Raw genomic sequence first — 13,425 nt, 5'->3', positions numbered from 1 at the left:
AAGGTGGTTGAATGCGCAGAATTCCCTGGAAAAAAGTACGCACCTCCTGTAAAGTGACAATTTTCTTTTGGAACCATACAGTCAATGCTTTGGAACCATACAGTCAATGCCAAGCCGGAGCTATTAGAATTACGGCACCTTTTGCTTGCTTAATTTTCCTCACCACTCTGGGTAACAGAAAGATTGGAGGAAATAGATATGCCATATGAAAGTCCCATTTCACTGACAGGGGATCGCTCTGGGATCTTTTGTTCTTGACCCGTATGCCGGAACTATGTTGTTCAAATGGGACGCCATGAGATCTACATCTGGCAACCCCCACTTGTCTACTAGAGTCTGAAATATTTCCGGGTGTAGAGCCCATTCGCTTGCTCAAATGGTGTGTCGACTGAGAAAGTCCGCTTCCCAATTTAGGACTCCTGGAACAAACACTGCGGATAATGCCGGGAGATGGAGTTCTGCCCACTTTAGTATGTGACTTACCTCCTTCATTGCATTTTGGCTGTGAGTTCCTCCCTGATGGTTGAGGTACACTACTGCCATTGCATTGTCCGAGCGGATTTGGACTGGTTTTCCTTTCAGAATGTACTTTGCCTGAATCAGTGCCATGTATATGGCCCGAAGTTCCAACAGGTTTATTGGCAGGCAACTTTCTTGGTCCATTGTCCCTGGAACCATAATTTTCCGGACACTGCTCCCCAGCCCTGTAGACTGGCATCCGTTGTTAGGATTTCCCAATCTGATATCCAAAAGGGTCTCCCCTTGTCTAGATGGGATGTCTGTAGCCACTAGGCTAATGACCTTTTTACCTTTACTGGAAGTATCACCATTTGTTTCTTTATTGTCTGCTGTACTCCATTCCATTTGTCCAGAATCAGATGCTGCAGAGGTCTTGGGTGGAATTGTGCATACTCCACCATGTCAAATGTTGACACCATCAGCCCCATCACTCGCATTGCTGCGTGAATTGATATTGTCTGACTGTGCAACTATTCCTGAGTCATTAACTGTACCTTGGAATTCTTTTCCCGAGGTAAAAATATTTCCTGCAGACTTGAATCCAATACAGCCCCCAAGAGTGTCATCCATTGTGACGGAATCAGAGATGACTTTGCCCAATTTTTTAGCCATCCGTGGTTCTGTAGGCAAGTTATTGTATGTTGGAGATGGCTCAAGAGCAATTCCTGGGATTGTGCCAGGATTAAAAGATCGTTGAGGTATGGAAAAATCCTTATCCCCTGCTTACGGAGATAAGCTGCCATAACCACCATGATCTTGGTAAATACTCTGGGGGCTGTGGCTAACCCAAAGGGTAAGGCCTGGAATTGAAAATGTTGCTGGAGGATAGCAAACCTGAGATAACACTGATGGGACAATGCTATAAGTACATGCAGGTAAGCATCCTGTATATCCAGGGATACCATGTAATCCCCCGGTTCCATGGCCAAAACTATGGAGCGTAACGTCTCCATGTGGAACCTTGGAACCCAAATGTATTTGTTTAACATTTTGAGATTGAGAATTGGCCGGAATGATCCATTTGGCTTCTGAACCTAAAATAGGTTGGAGTAAAAACCCTGCCCCCATTGTTCTGGGGGTACTGGAATAATTACCCCAGACTGGAGCAATTTCTGAACTGCTTCTTGCAGGCATCTGGCCTTCATCTCTATATGAGATGGGCTGGTGCAAAAAAACCTTCGAGGAGGCTGCTTCTTGAAAGGGAAAACATAACCCAGAGATACCACTGTCACTGACCTAGGTTGGGGGTGTTGTGACCTTGGGGATTCTCCCGATGGTAGGGGAGAGGAACCCCAGTTGGGTTGGAACAGGGATGGCTTGATATAGGTCTTCCTCATACAGGACACTGACAGTAAAGCTTGGTGAAAGTATTAAAGGACTTTATTGCAGGAAGAGAGCAACACATTGTCACATAACAGAGGAGCGTATGGAGAAATGTCCCGGTAGTACTTGTGAGTGATTGCAAAAGACACTGGTGACTGAAGAACTTGAGAGCGGTGGTTAAGACTCTGATAATTTGAAGAACTTAAGAGCGATGGTTAAAGACACTGATTATTTGAAGAACTTGAGAGCGGTGGTTAAAGACACTGATGATTTGAAGAACTTGAGAGTGGTGGTTAAAGACACTGATGATTTGAAGAACTTGAGAGTGATGGTTAAAGACACTGATGATTTGATGAACTTGTGAGCGGTGGCTAAAGACACTGAGGATTTGTATAACTTGAGAGCGAGGGTTAAAGACACTGAGGACTTGTATAACTTGAGAGCAATGCTTAAGACACTGAGGACTTGTATAACTGGAGAGCGAGGGTTAAAGACACTGAGGACTTGTATAACTTGAGAGCGAGGCTTAACCTGCAGCCCACGCTGACTCCAAGAAGCACTGGTGACTAGAGCGCAGTGGAACACAGCAGCGGCTGGGAACGCTGGAAGCTGTGCAACAACTGACACCTGGAAATGCCGGAGACACTGGGGTAAGCTGCAGAGAGATCCGCTAAGGACAGAAGCACTGGCATCCACTTCAGGGGAAAAGAGTATACTCGGGCGCCAAGGCGCTGCCTGGCATCTGCCTTTGAATCTCCCGCCTCCGCTGGATTGGCGGAACAGTCTGATGACGTCACCTGCTCCCCTCCCACGTGATGCCGGGTGTCATGGCGGCGCCCCTGCCCCGGGGAACCGCCTGAGGCCGCGCCAGCCAGGCATCGGAGCCTGTGGACCACCGAAGGCGGAGGCCGCAACACAGACCAGCAGGTACGCAGGGGAAAGCGCGGTGAATGCCGCCTAAGGCGTGTGACAGTACCCCCTTCTCCAGGAGTGGCCCCCGGACACTTTCCTGGTTTTGTTGGATGTCTGGAATGGAAAATCCGCACCAGTCGGGGAGCCATAACTTCAGTAGCCTTGACCAAGCTCCTCTCCTCGGGGCCAAAACCTTTCCACTCCACCAAATACTGTAGGTTCTTATGAAGATAACGAGAGTCAAGAATAGCTTTGATTTCAAAGTCCGTTCCATCTTCAGACTCTGCAGAGGTTGGCCTCGGGGACTTTAAATGGAACCAGTTTAAAACAAGGGGGCGAAGGATAGAAACGTGAAAGGAGTTTGGTGTCCAGAGGTGGGAAGGCAATCCCAATTTGCAGACAACCGGGTTCAGGACTTGTAACACGGGGTAAGGACCAATAAACTTCGGGGCGAACTTCATAGTGGTCACCCTTAACCGGAGGTTGCGGGTGGAAAGCCATACCCTGTCTCCAACCTTGTATTGGGGAGCTGCTCGTCGCTTCCTATCCGCAAAGAACTTATAGCGCCCGGAAACTCTCTTGAGATTAGCATGAACTCGAGTCCAAATTTGGCTGAAGTGCCGAAGAGTAGAGGCTGCAGCAGGAACATCCTCCGGAGGACAAATGGGTAATTCAGGAACTTGAGGATGGAACCCATAATTAAGGAAAAATGGGGACTCAACAGTCGAAGAGTGGTACAGATGATGATGGGCAAACTCAGCCCATGGCAACAGTTCCACTCAATCATCTTGCGAAGGAGAAAGATAAACACGGAGAAAAGTCTCTAAATCTTGATTGATGCGTTCAGTTTGCCCATTGGTTTGTGGATGGTAAGCGGATGAATACTTGAGTTTTATTTGTAAGGCCGTACAGAGAGCTCTCCAGAATCTTGCAGTGAATTGTATCCCCCGGTCAGAGGCCCTCATTCCGAGTTGTTCGCTCGCAAGCGGATTTTAGCAGATTTGCTCATGCTAAGCCGCCGCCTACTGGGAGTGAATCTTAGCATCTTAAAATTGCGAACGATGTATTCGCAATATTGCGATTACACACCTCGTAGCAGTTTCTGAGTAGCTTCAGACTTACTCGGCATCTGCGATCAGTTCAGTGCTTGTCGTTCCTGGTTTGACGTCACAAACACACCCAGCGTTCGCCCAGACACTCCCCCGTTTCTCCAGCCACTCCTGCGTTTTTTCCGGAAACGGTAGCGTTTTTTCCCACACGCCCATAAAACAGCCTGTTTCCGCCCAGTAACACCCATTTCCTGTCAATCACATTACGATCGCCAGAACGATGAAAAAGCCGTTAGTAAAAATCCTAACTGCATAGCAAATTTACTTGGCGCAGTCGCAGTGCGGACATTGCGCATGCGCATTAAGCGGAAAATCGCTGCGATGCGAAGATTTTTACCGAGCGAACAACTCGGAATGACCACCAGAGACAATTTCCTGAGGTAAGCCGTGCAGGCGGAAATGTTCTCGGATAAATAACAAAGCCAACTTGGGAGCTGATGGTAACCCAGTCAAAGGTACAAAATGTGCCATCTTAGAGAAACGGTCGATAACTACTCAGACAGTATTGTGACCCTTGGAGAGAGGCAATTCGGTGACAAATTCCATAGAGATATGGGTCCAAGGCCTCTGAGGAATGGACAGTGGATGCAATAACCCCGCAGGAGGCAAACAAGGAATTTTGTGCTGAGCACACTGAGGACATGAGTTGACGTAATCTTGAATATCCTTCTTCATAGTGTCCCACCAGTAAGACCTTCGTAGAAACTCCCACATCTTTTGATCTCCAGGATGACCGGAAAACTTGTAAACATGAGCCCACTGCAGCAACCTTGGTCGAAATTAAGCTGGCACAGACATTCTCCCAGGAGGAGGACCCAAAGCGGTGGGAGCCGCTGACATAGAAACTGGACTGAGAATCAAAGCCTTCTCAACAGAATTCTCCTCATCCGAAGCTGTTAAGGAACGGGATAAAGCATCAGCCTTGGTGTTAAAAGTCCCAGCCCGGTACTTAATAACAAACGAAAACCGGATAAAGAAGAGCGCCCATCTAGCTTGACGGGGATTCAAGCACTGGGCCGTCTTGAGGTACAGCAAATTCTTATGATCAGTGAAAATTGTAATTAGGTGTTTAGCACCTTCCAAAAGATATCTCCATTCCTCCAAGGCAGATTTTATTGCCAAAAGCTCTTTGTCTCTAATGGTGTAATTCTGTTCCGCAGGAGAGAATTTGCGAGAATGGAAACCACATGGATGTAACTTCCCATCTGGAGCGTACTGCAAAAGCACGGCACCTATGCCTACCGAGGAAGCATCAACTTCCAAGAAAAATGGTTTTGAAGTGGACATAAAGGCTGCCTTTAACTGAGCAAACGCTGCTACAGCTTTGGAGGACCAATGACTTGGGTCAGAACCCTTCTTGGTTAGGGCAGTAATAGGTGCCACGATGGTAGAGAATCCCTTTATGAATTTCCGGTAGTAATTTGCAAAGCCCAGAAATCGTTGTACCGCTTTCAAGGAAACAGGCTGAGTCCAGTCCTGGATGGCAGTGAGTTTCTCTGGATCCATACGAAGCTCCGTGCCCGAAATTATGTAACCAAGAAATGGAATAGAAGGAACCTCAAAAGTACATTTGGAAATCTTGCCATAAAGATGATTCTCTCACAATCGAAGAAGTACCTCTTTGACCTGTATTCTGTGCTCTGTGAGATTTTTAGAAAATATCACTATGTCATCCAAATATACCACTACACTTAGGTATAGCAAATCCCGAAAGACTTCGTTAATAAATCCCTGGAAGACGGCAGGGGCATTGCTGAGGCCAAACGGCATTACCAGATACTCGTAATGCCCGTCCCTGGTATTGAAGGCCGTCTTCCATTCGTCCCCCTGTCGGATACGTATCAAATTATAAGCTCCCCTTAAATCAAGCTTGGTGAAAACTCGGGCTCCGCGAGGACTTGTATAACTTGAGAGCGACGCTTAAGACACTGAGGACTTGTATAACTTGAGAGCGAGGGTTAAAGACACTGAGGACTTGTATAACTTGAGAGCGATGCTTAAGACACTGAGGACTTGTATAACTTGAGAGCGAGGGTTAAAGAAACTGAGGACTTGTATAACTTGAGAGCGAGGCTTAACCTGCAGCCCACACTGACTCCAAGAAGCACTGGTGACTAGAGCGCAGTGGAACCCAGCAGCGGCTGGGAACGCTGGAAGCTGTGCAACAACTGACACCTGGAAATGCTGGAGACACTGGGGTAAGCTGCAGAGAGATCCGCAGAGGACAGAAGCACTGGCATCCACTTCAGGGGAAAAGACAATACTCAGGCGCCGAGGCGCTGCCCGGAGTCTGCCTTTGAATTTCCCGCCTCCGCTGGATTGGCGGAACAGTTTGATGACGTTACCTGCTCCCCGCCCATGTGATGCTGGCTTTCATGGCGGCGCCCCTTCCCCGGGGAACCGCCTGAGGCCGTGCCAGCCAGGCGTCGGAGCCCGTGGACCACCGAAGGCGGAGGCCGCAACACAGACCAGCAGGTACGCAAGGGTAAGCGCGGTGAACGCCGCCTATGGCGTGTGACAACCACTTCTTGCACCCAAGCATCTGTTGTTGATTGCTGCCATATGTGTGCAAACTGAAGAAGTCGGCCCCCTACCTTGGAGTCCCCCAGGTGGAGGCCCGCACCATCAGGCTGATGGTTTCTGTTCTGGTTTGGAAGCTGGACCACTAGTGGCCCATTGCTTCCTTGCTTTACCAGGCTTATTATACTGGATCTGCTTAGATTCATTTTTACCTTTTGTTTTACCTTGCCACCGAAATGGCCAAAATCCAGAACCCTTGGGCTTAGGGTTATAACTGGCAGGAAACCCGACCTTCTTGAATTCTGCTTCTGACTCCAGAATATCTGTCAATTCCTTACCAAAAAGAATGTTCCCAACAAAAGGCAAAGCTTCCAGAACCTTTTTGGATTCTGAATCAGCTTTCCATGAACGTAGCCAAATTGCTCTGCAAACAGCTACCGTTAAGGCTGATGCTTTGGATGCAATAATACCCATATCCATTGCTGCCTCTTCTAAAAATAGCGCAGCTTGTTTCATATAAGCTATATGGTACTCCTGCTCCCTAGTAGGTGCCGAGAGCCCGTTTTCCAGTTCGTCAACCCATTCAACTACCGCTTTTGCCATCCAGGCTGAGGCCATAGCTGGCCTTATGACTGCCCCTGACAGGGAAAATATAGTTTTCAAAAAACCATCCACTCTTCTGTCTGTGACATCATTTAATGATGTTGATGGTAAAGGCAAAATAGATTTTTGCACTAGTCGAATGACGTGCTTATCTACCTTAGGAGGCACTTCTCTTTTTAAACAGCCCCCAGTTGGAAAAGGGTAATAGGAATCCCATTTCTTTGGAATTCTATATTTCCTATTGGGTGTAGCCCAAGCTTCCGCCATAATTTCTGTCAGCTCCTCTGACCCTGGAAACTCAACCCTAACTATTTTGGGACATTTAAATACAGGTGCTTTAGTTTTTATTATAGGCTCTGCTGAATCCTCTAGAGACAGAATAGCCTTCATTGCTCCAATTAACTCAGCTATATCCTCTGAGCTGAAACCTACTACTTGTTCCTCATATGGTGAAGTGGAGTATATGGAGCTATCATCATCTGTTGTATCATCCTGTGTAGCCTGTGAATTTGATGTTATTTTTACCCTTGGTTTATCAGCTTGTTGATTTGTAGGAGCTGTAGGGGCTATACCATAAGATTGGAGCTGCATGTATGGGTTTATAGTGTACCCTATTCCTGAGGTTGAGGCTGTAGTGACCAACCTATCAGCTATACTGGATAAGGTTTATGCAAACATATCCCAATGTGTATCTATTTGTCATTGAACCGGGATCTGCCTTGCAATCTGCTGAAACGCAAAACAATTTGCACATAACTGATCATGTGCCAAATGCTGAGTTGATAACCCCACCTTGCAGGATAAACATGTTATGAGTGTTGGTGTTACTGTTAATGTAACCTCGTCACCTTTGCCACTCTTAGACATGATAAATAATCAGTTTTTCACTGTATACTACACAATCTGTGACTGTATTCACTTTACATGAATAAAAGTGATATCAATCAAACCCCAACCCAAGCACCAGCATTGAGGCTCAGAAGAAACCACTGACAAACATATATAAAGTCAGCAATCACACTAGCAGTCAGTCACATGTTATATATTAGTCATATGAGCATATTATCAACTACGAACACATTTCAAGTATGTAGGAGTACATTTACTGAATTCTGTTCTATACAGTTATTTAACATATTCAGACGCATTGTGAAGAAAACCACAGTGTCACAACTGAGGGTTTTGGCTGACAGGAGGAAGCCTCAGTTGTAGGGGCTGGAACGAAATTAAACCTGGAAGGTTTAATCAGACCCCTGGACATGTAAGTGTAAAAGATTACCCGAAGGTGTGACCATGACAACCAGGTTAAAAGTCAATAAAAGGTTTTATTAACAGACTCCGTGTATAAACAACAGTATTCACAGTTGATAAAAGCAAGTGGCATATAATACAGTTCCTGGATCACTTATAACCATGAGAGGTATCACAGAGCACTGGTAGGTTGAGGAATGGATGTTAAAGTCCCTTGATGGATTAACCTTACCAGGCCTGGCTGTAGTAGTGAAGATAGCCGAGGAACACGCCAGTGGAGGTATAGATGTAGTTGGTAACTTGAACAGACTGTTGTAGGTACTGGATGGAACCAGCCAGGTGGTAGAGACACGGAATGGATGCTGAATGGAATCAGCCAGGTGATGAAGACACGGAGTGGATGCTGGATGGAACCAGACAGGTGATGAAGACACGGAGTGGATGCTGGATGGAACCAGACAGGTGATGAAGACACGGAGTAGATACTGTAAGATGCTAGGGAGCGTGGAAACAGGAGAGTAGTGAAGAGGTTACCGGTGGTAGTGGATACTGCTGGTAAGTAGGGATCCGCTGGAGTAACACCGGCACTTTGAAGAAAGTGAATACTGCTGAAAGCTGACCGCTGGAAGCAGATGGGTAGTAGCTGGAAGCTGGAATAGCCAAGGAGTGCTGTAGAATCAGGCTGCACCGCAGGATGGAAGGCAGGTGTGGGTCTCGTAGTGGATGCTGAAGACAGGAGCTGGAACCTGGAGAAACAACCACAGGAGAGAGACACTGGAACAAGGTTTGACATACAAAGCACTGACCATTTCCTGGTTCAGGCACAGGATACTTATACCTGCTGCAGGGCAGGCATTGGCTGGCCAATCATGCAGGTTCACTGTGCAACGGATTGGTGGAGACTAAACATGTGACTGAAACAAACATGGCTGCGCCCATGTTAGTACTTGGAGGGAAAGCTGGTTTGGAAAACCATGTGGAACCATAACAGCAATGGCGGCGCCGGCCGCGGAGGACAGGAGACGCCAAACTGACAACTGCACACTGAGACACATGGATGACAGGCGGAGGCCGCGGCAGGCATGGGGCACCACTCTGACAACCTGCATACTGTAACACAGGAGCGGCGGCGGAGGCCGCGGAGGACGGGAGACGCCATGCTAGATTCAAACATGGCGCCGCTGACAGCGTCTCAGAGTGACAGGAGGGATATGCAGGGTGTGGACATCAGGAACACAGATGAGATCCGGCCTTGGAACGCTGAGCCAGCCTCAGAAGGCATCTAAATGGCAAGTAATGGCGTCCAGATACCCGGATCGTGACAGCACCCCCCCTTTAGGAGTGGCCCCAGGACACTTCTTCGGCTTTTGAGGAAACTTAGAGTGGAAATTCCGGACCAAGGCAGGAGCATGGACATCCGAAGTATTGGTCCAAGAGCGTTCTTCAGGACCATAGCCCTTCCAATCAATAAGATATTGCAATTGACCGTAACGGAAACGTGAGTCCAGAATCTTTGCCACTCTATACTCAACTCCACGTTGAGTTTGGACTTTCAGAGCTGGAGGAAGTGCAGAATGAAACCGATTCAGGATCAATGGTTTCAACAGGGAAACATGGAATGTCCTGGGTGTCTTTAGGAAGGGAGGTAACTGGAGTTTGTAGGCAACAGGATTGATGACTTGTTCAATTTTGAAAGGACCGATGTAACGAGGTGCAAATTTCATGCTGTGAACTCTCAACCTCAAATTCTTCGTGGACAACCACACACGATCACCCACCTTGAGAGCAGGGACTGCTCTACGCTTCCTATCAGCAAACATCTTGTACCTGAAAGAGGCTTTGAGCAGGGCTGCTCGCACACTCTTCCAGTTGAAAGAAAACTGACGCAAGGTGACATCCACTGCTGGAACTGAAGTTGCAGGAAGCGGTTGGAATTCTGGAACTTTAGGGTGGAATCCATAGTTGATGAAGAATGGTGTTGAAGAAGATGAGGAATGGTATTGATTGTTGTGGCTGAACTCGGCCCAAGGAAGGAGTTGAACCCAGTCATCTTGAGAGGAAGACACATAAATGCGGAGGAAGGCCTCCAAGTCCTGATTCACCCTCTCGGTTTGACCATTGGTCTGAGGATGAAAAGCCGTGGAAAACTTTAACTTGACTTGGAGGGCTTGACATAAACTTCGCCAAAACTTGGCTACAAATTGTACACCACGATCGGAGATGATCTCTTCAGGAAGACCGTGGAGTCGGAAGATCTCTTGAAAGAACACTTGAGCCAGCTTGGAAGCTGACGGGAGACCGGTGAGAGGTATGAAATGTGCCATCTTGGTGAACCGGTCAACTACCACCCAGATGGTATTAAACTTGTTGCACATGGGCAGATCTGTAACGAAGTCCATCGACAAATGGGTCCACGGTCGACGGGGAACAGATAATGGAACCAGTTGCCCAGCAGGCGACTGGCGGGAGACTTTGTGTTGGGCACACTTTGGGCAGGAGGCAATAAATTCCATGACGTCCTTCTTCAGAGTTGGCCACCAATAGGACCTAGAGATAAACTCCAGGGTTTTCTGGATGCCTGTATGACCGGCAAAACGGGAAGCGTGGGCCCAATGCATGAGCTTCTTCCTTAACACCAGCTTCACAAAACTTTTCCCTGGTGGAGGCGTAGAGTCCATCCCTACCGTGGGGAATGCCAATGGATTAATGATAGGATGCTTGTCCGAAGACTCTGACTCATTTTCTTGCTCCCATGAGCGGGAAAGGGCATCGGCCTTGCGATTCTGAGAACCCGGACAGAACTGGAGTTTAAAGTCGAACCTGGAAAAGAAAAGTGCCCATCTGGCTTGACGAGGGTTAAGACATTGTGCGCCTTTCAAATATAAAAGATTTTTGTGGTTGGTAAGGATAGTGACTGAATGAGAAGCTCCCTCTAACAGATATCTCCATTCTTCCAGAGCGAGCTTGATGGCTAGCAACTTCTGGTCGCCAATGGCATAGTTGCGCTCAGCTGGGGAGAACTTCCGGGAGAAGAAACTGCAAGGATGTAGATGACCATCTTTAGCCCTCTGGGATAACACCGCTCCTACTCCAACGGAGGAGGCATCTACCTCAAGGATGAAAGGAGAGTCGATGTCAGGCTGTTTCAGAACTGGTGCAGAGATGAAGCGTTGCTTTAATAGATAAAAAGCTTGCGTAGCTTCTTCAGACCACTTGGACGGGTTAGCACCCTTCTTGGTAAAAGCAGTGATAGGCGCCACAATGGTGGAAAAGTCTCGTATAAACTTTCTGTAATAATTGGCGAACCCTAAGAACCTCTGGACCCCTTTGAGGGTTAGGGGAATCTGCCAATTCTGAAATGCTTGTAGTTTCTCAGGATCCATCTCTAGTCCAGAACCGGACACAATGTAATCTAGAAACGGAATGGATTTGACTTCAAAAACACATTTCTCTAATTTGCAATAGAGATGATTGACACAGAGACTGGACAGAACCTCCTTTACCCAGAAGCGATGTTCCTCTAGATTATTGGCAAAGATAAGGATATCATCTAGATAAACTACGACATGGTGGTACAGGATGTCTCTGAAGATTTCATTTACGAAATGCTGGAAGACAGCTGGAGCGTTGCTCAATCCGAAGGGCATGACGAGGTACTCATAGTGTCCATCCCGGGTGTTAAAGGCGGTCTTCCACTCGTCACCCTCACGGATCCGGATGAGATTGTAGGCACCCCTCAAATCCAACTTTGTAAAGATGGTTGCTCCGCTAACTCTATCGAAGAGCTCTGTAATCAAGGGTAAAGGATAACGGTTCTTAACGGTAATGTCGTTCAAACCTCTGTAGTCGATGCACGGCCGCAGGCTACCGTCCTTCTTTTTAATGAAAAAGAAGCCTGCGCCAGCTGGAGAAGAGGAAGGTCGAATGAAACCCTTCGCCAGGTTCTCTTTGATGTACTCCTCCATGGAATGCGTCTCTGGAAGGGACAACGGATAAGTTCGGCCTCGAGGTGGAACCTTCCCTGGGATGAGATCAATTGGACAGTCCCATTCTCTATGAGGAGGAAGGATATCAGCGGAGGCTTTACTGAACACATCTGTGTAGTCTTGATATGGAGGAGGTGGAACATCAGACAACCTGGGGGAGGAAGAACAAACAGGAATCACTTTGAAAAAACAGGTCTCAGCACAGGAGGGACCCCATGCTAGTATCTGCGTAGTCGTCCAGTCAATCGATGGATTGTGAAGACGGAGCCATGGAAGGCCCAAAGCCACTAGATGTGTGGCTCTTGGAATCACTAAAAAGGAAATGAATTCTGAATGAAGAACTCCTACTCTCAGACAAACTGGTAGAGTCCTTAAAGAAATAACTGCGTCAAAAATCTTACTGTCATCCACGGCAGTCAAGGAAATAGACGTAGGAAGTCTCTCGGTGGATAGGGACCACCGTCTAACATAAGCTTCGGTTATGAAATTCCCAGCTGCTCCGGAATCAAGGAGGGCAATGACGTTCCTATAACGTTGAGCAATTTGAAGCGAGACTGGGAGATTACAATCATGAGGAGATGAAGAGGAGATCATTACTCCTAGCCGGCCCTCTCCTTGGCGAGCTAGGATTTGGAGTTTCCCGGACGTTTGGGACAGGCATTGATAGTGTGAGACGGAGCTGCACAATAGAGACAGAGAGACTCAGAAAGACGTCTTCGGCGCTCAGCGGGAGATAGACGGGAACGGCCAATTTGCATGGGCTCATCTTTGGATGGAGACGGTTGACGAGGAGGAGGAGTAGAAGACTTTGGAAAAGATGATCTTCCTCGCTCAGTTGCTCTTTCTCTAAAACGAAGATCAACCTTTGTGCATAGTGAAATAAGCTAATCCAACTTAGAAGGCAAGTCTCTAGTAGCTAATTCATCCTTAATGCGTTCTGATAAGCCATGCCAGAATGCAGCATACAGGGCCTCGTCGTTCCATGCCAGTTTGGATGCCAGGATTTTGAACTGTATGAGATACTGTCCCACAGCACGTGTTCCCTGGCGTAAACGGAGAATCTCAGATGAAGCAGAGGTTACCCGGCCTGGCTCGTCGAAGATGCGCCTGAATGTAGCTATAAAATCAGTATAGGAAGACAACAGGGTATCAGACTTCTCCCATAGAGGTGATGCCCAGTCAAGGGCTGAGCAACTGAGAAG

The sequence above is a fragment of the Pseudophryne corroboree genome, chromosome 5, assembly GCF_028390025.1.
Source record: "Pseudophryne corroboree isolate aPseCor3 chromosome 5, aPseCor3.hap2, whole genome shotgun sequence".
In the NCBI taxonomy this organism is placed as follows: Eukaryota; Metazoa; Chordata; class Amphibia; order Anura; family Myobatrachidae; genus Pseudophryne; species Pseudophryne corroboree.
This window is presented reverse-complemented; position numbering follows the sequence as displayed.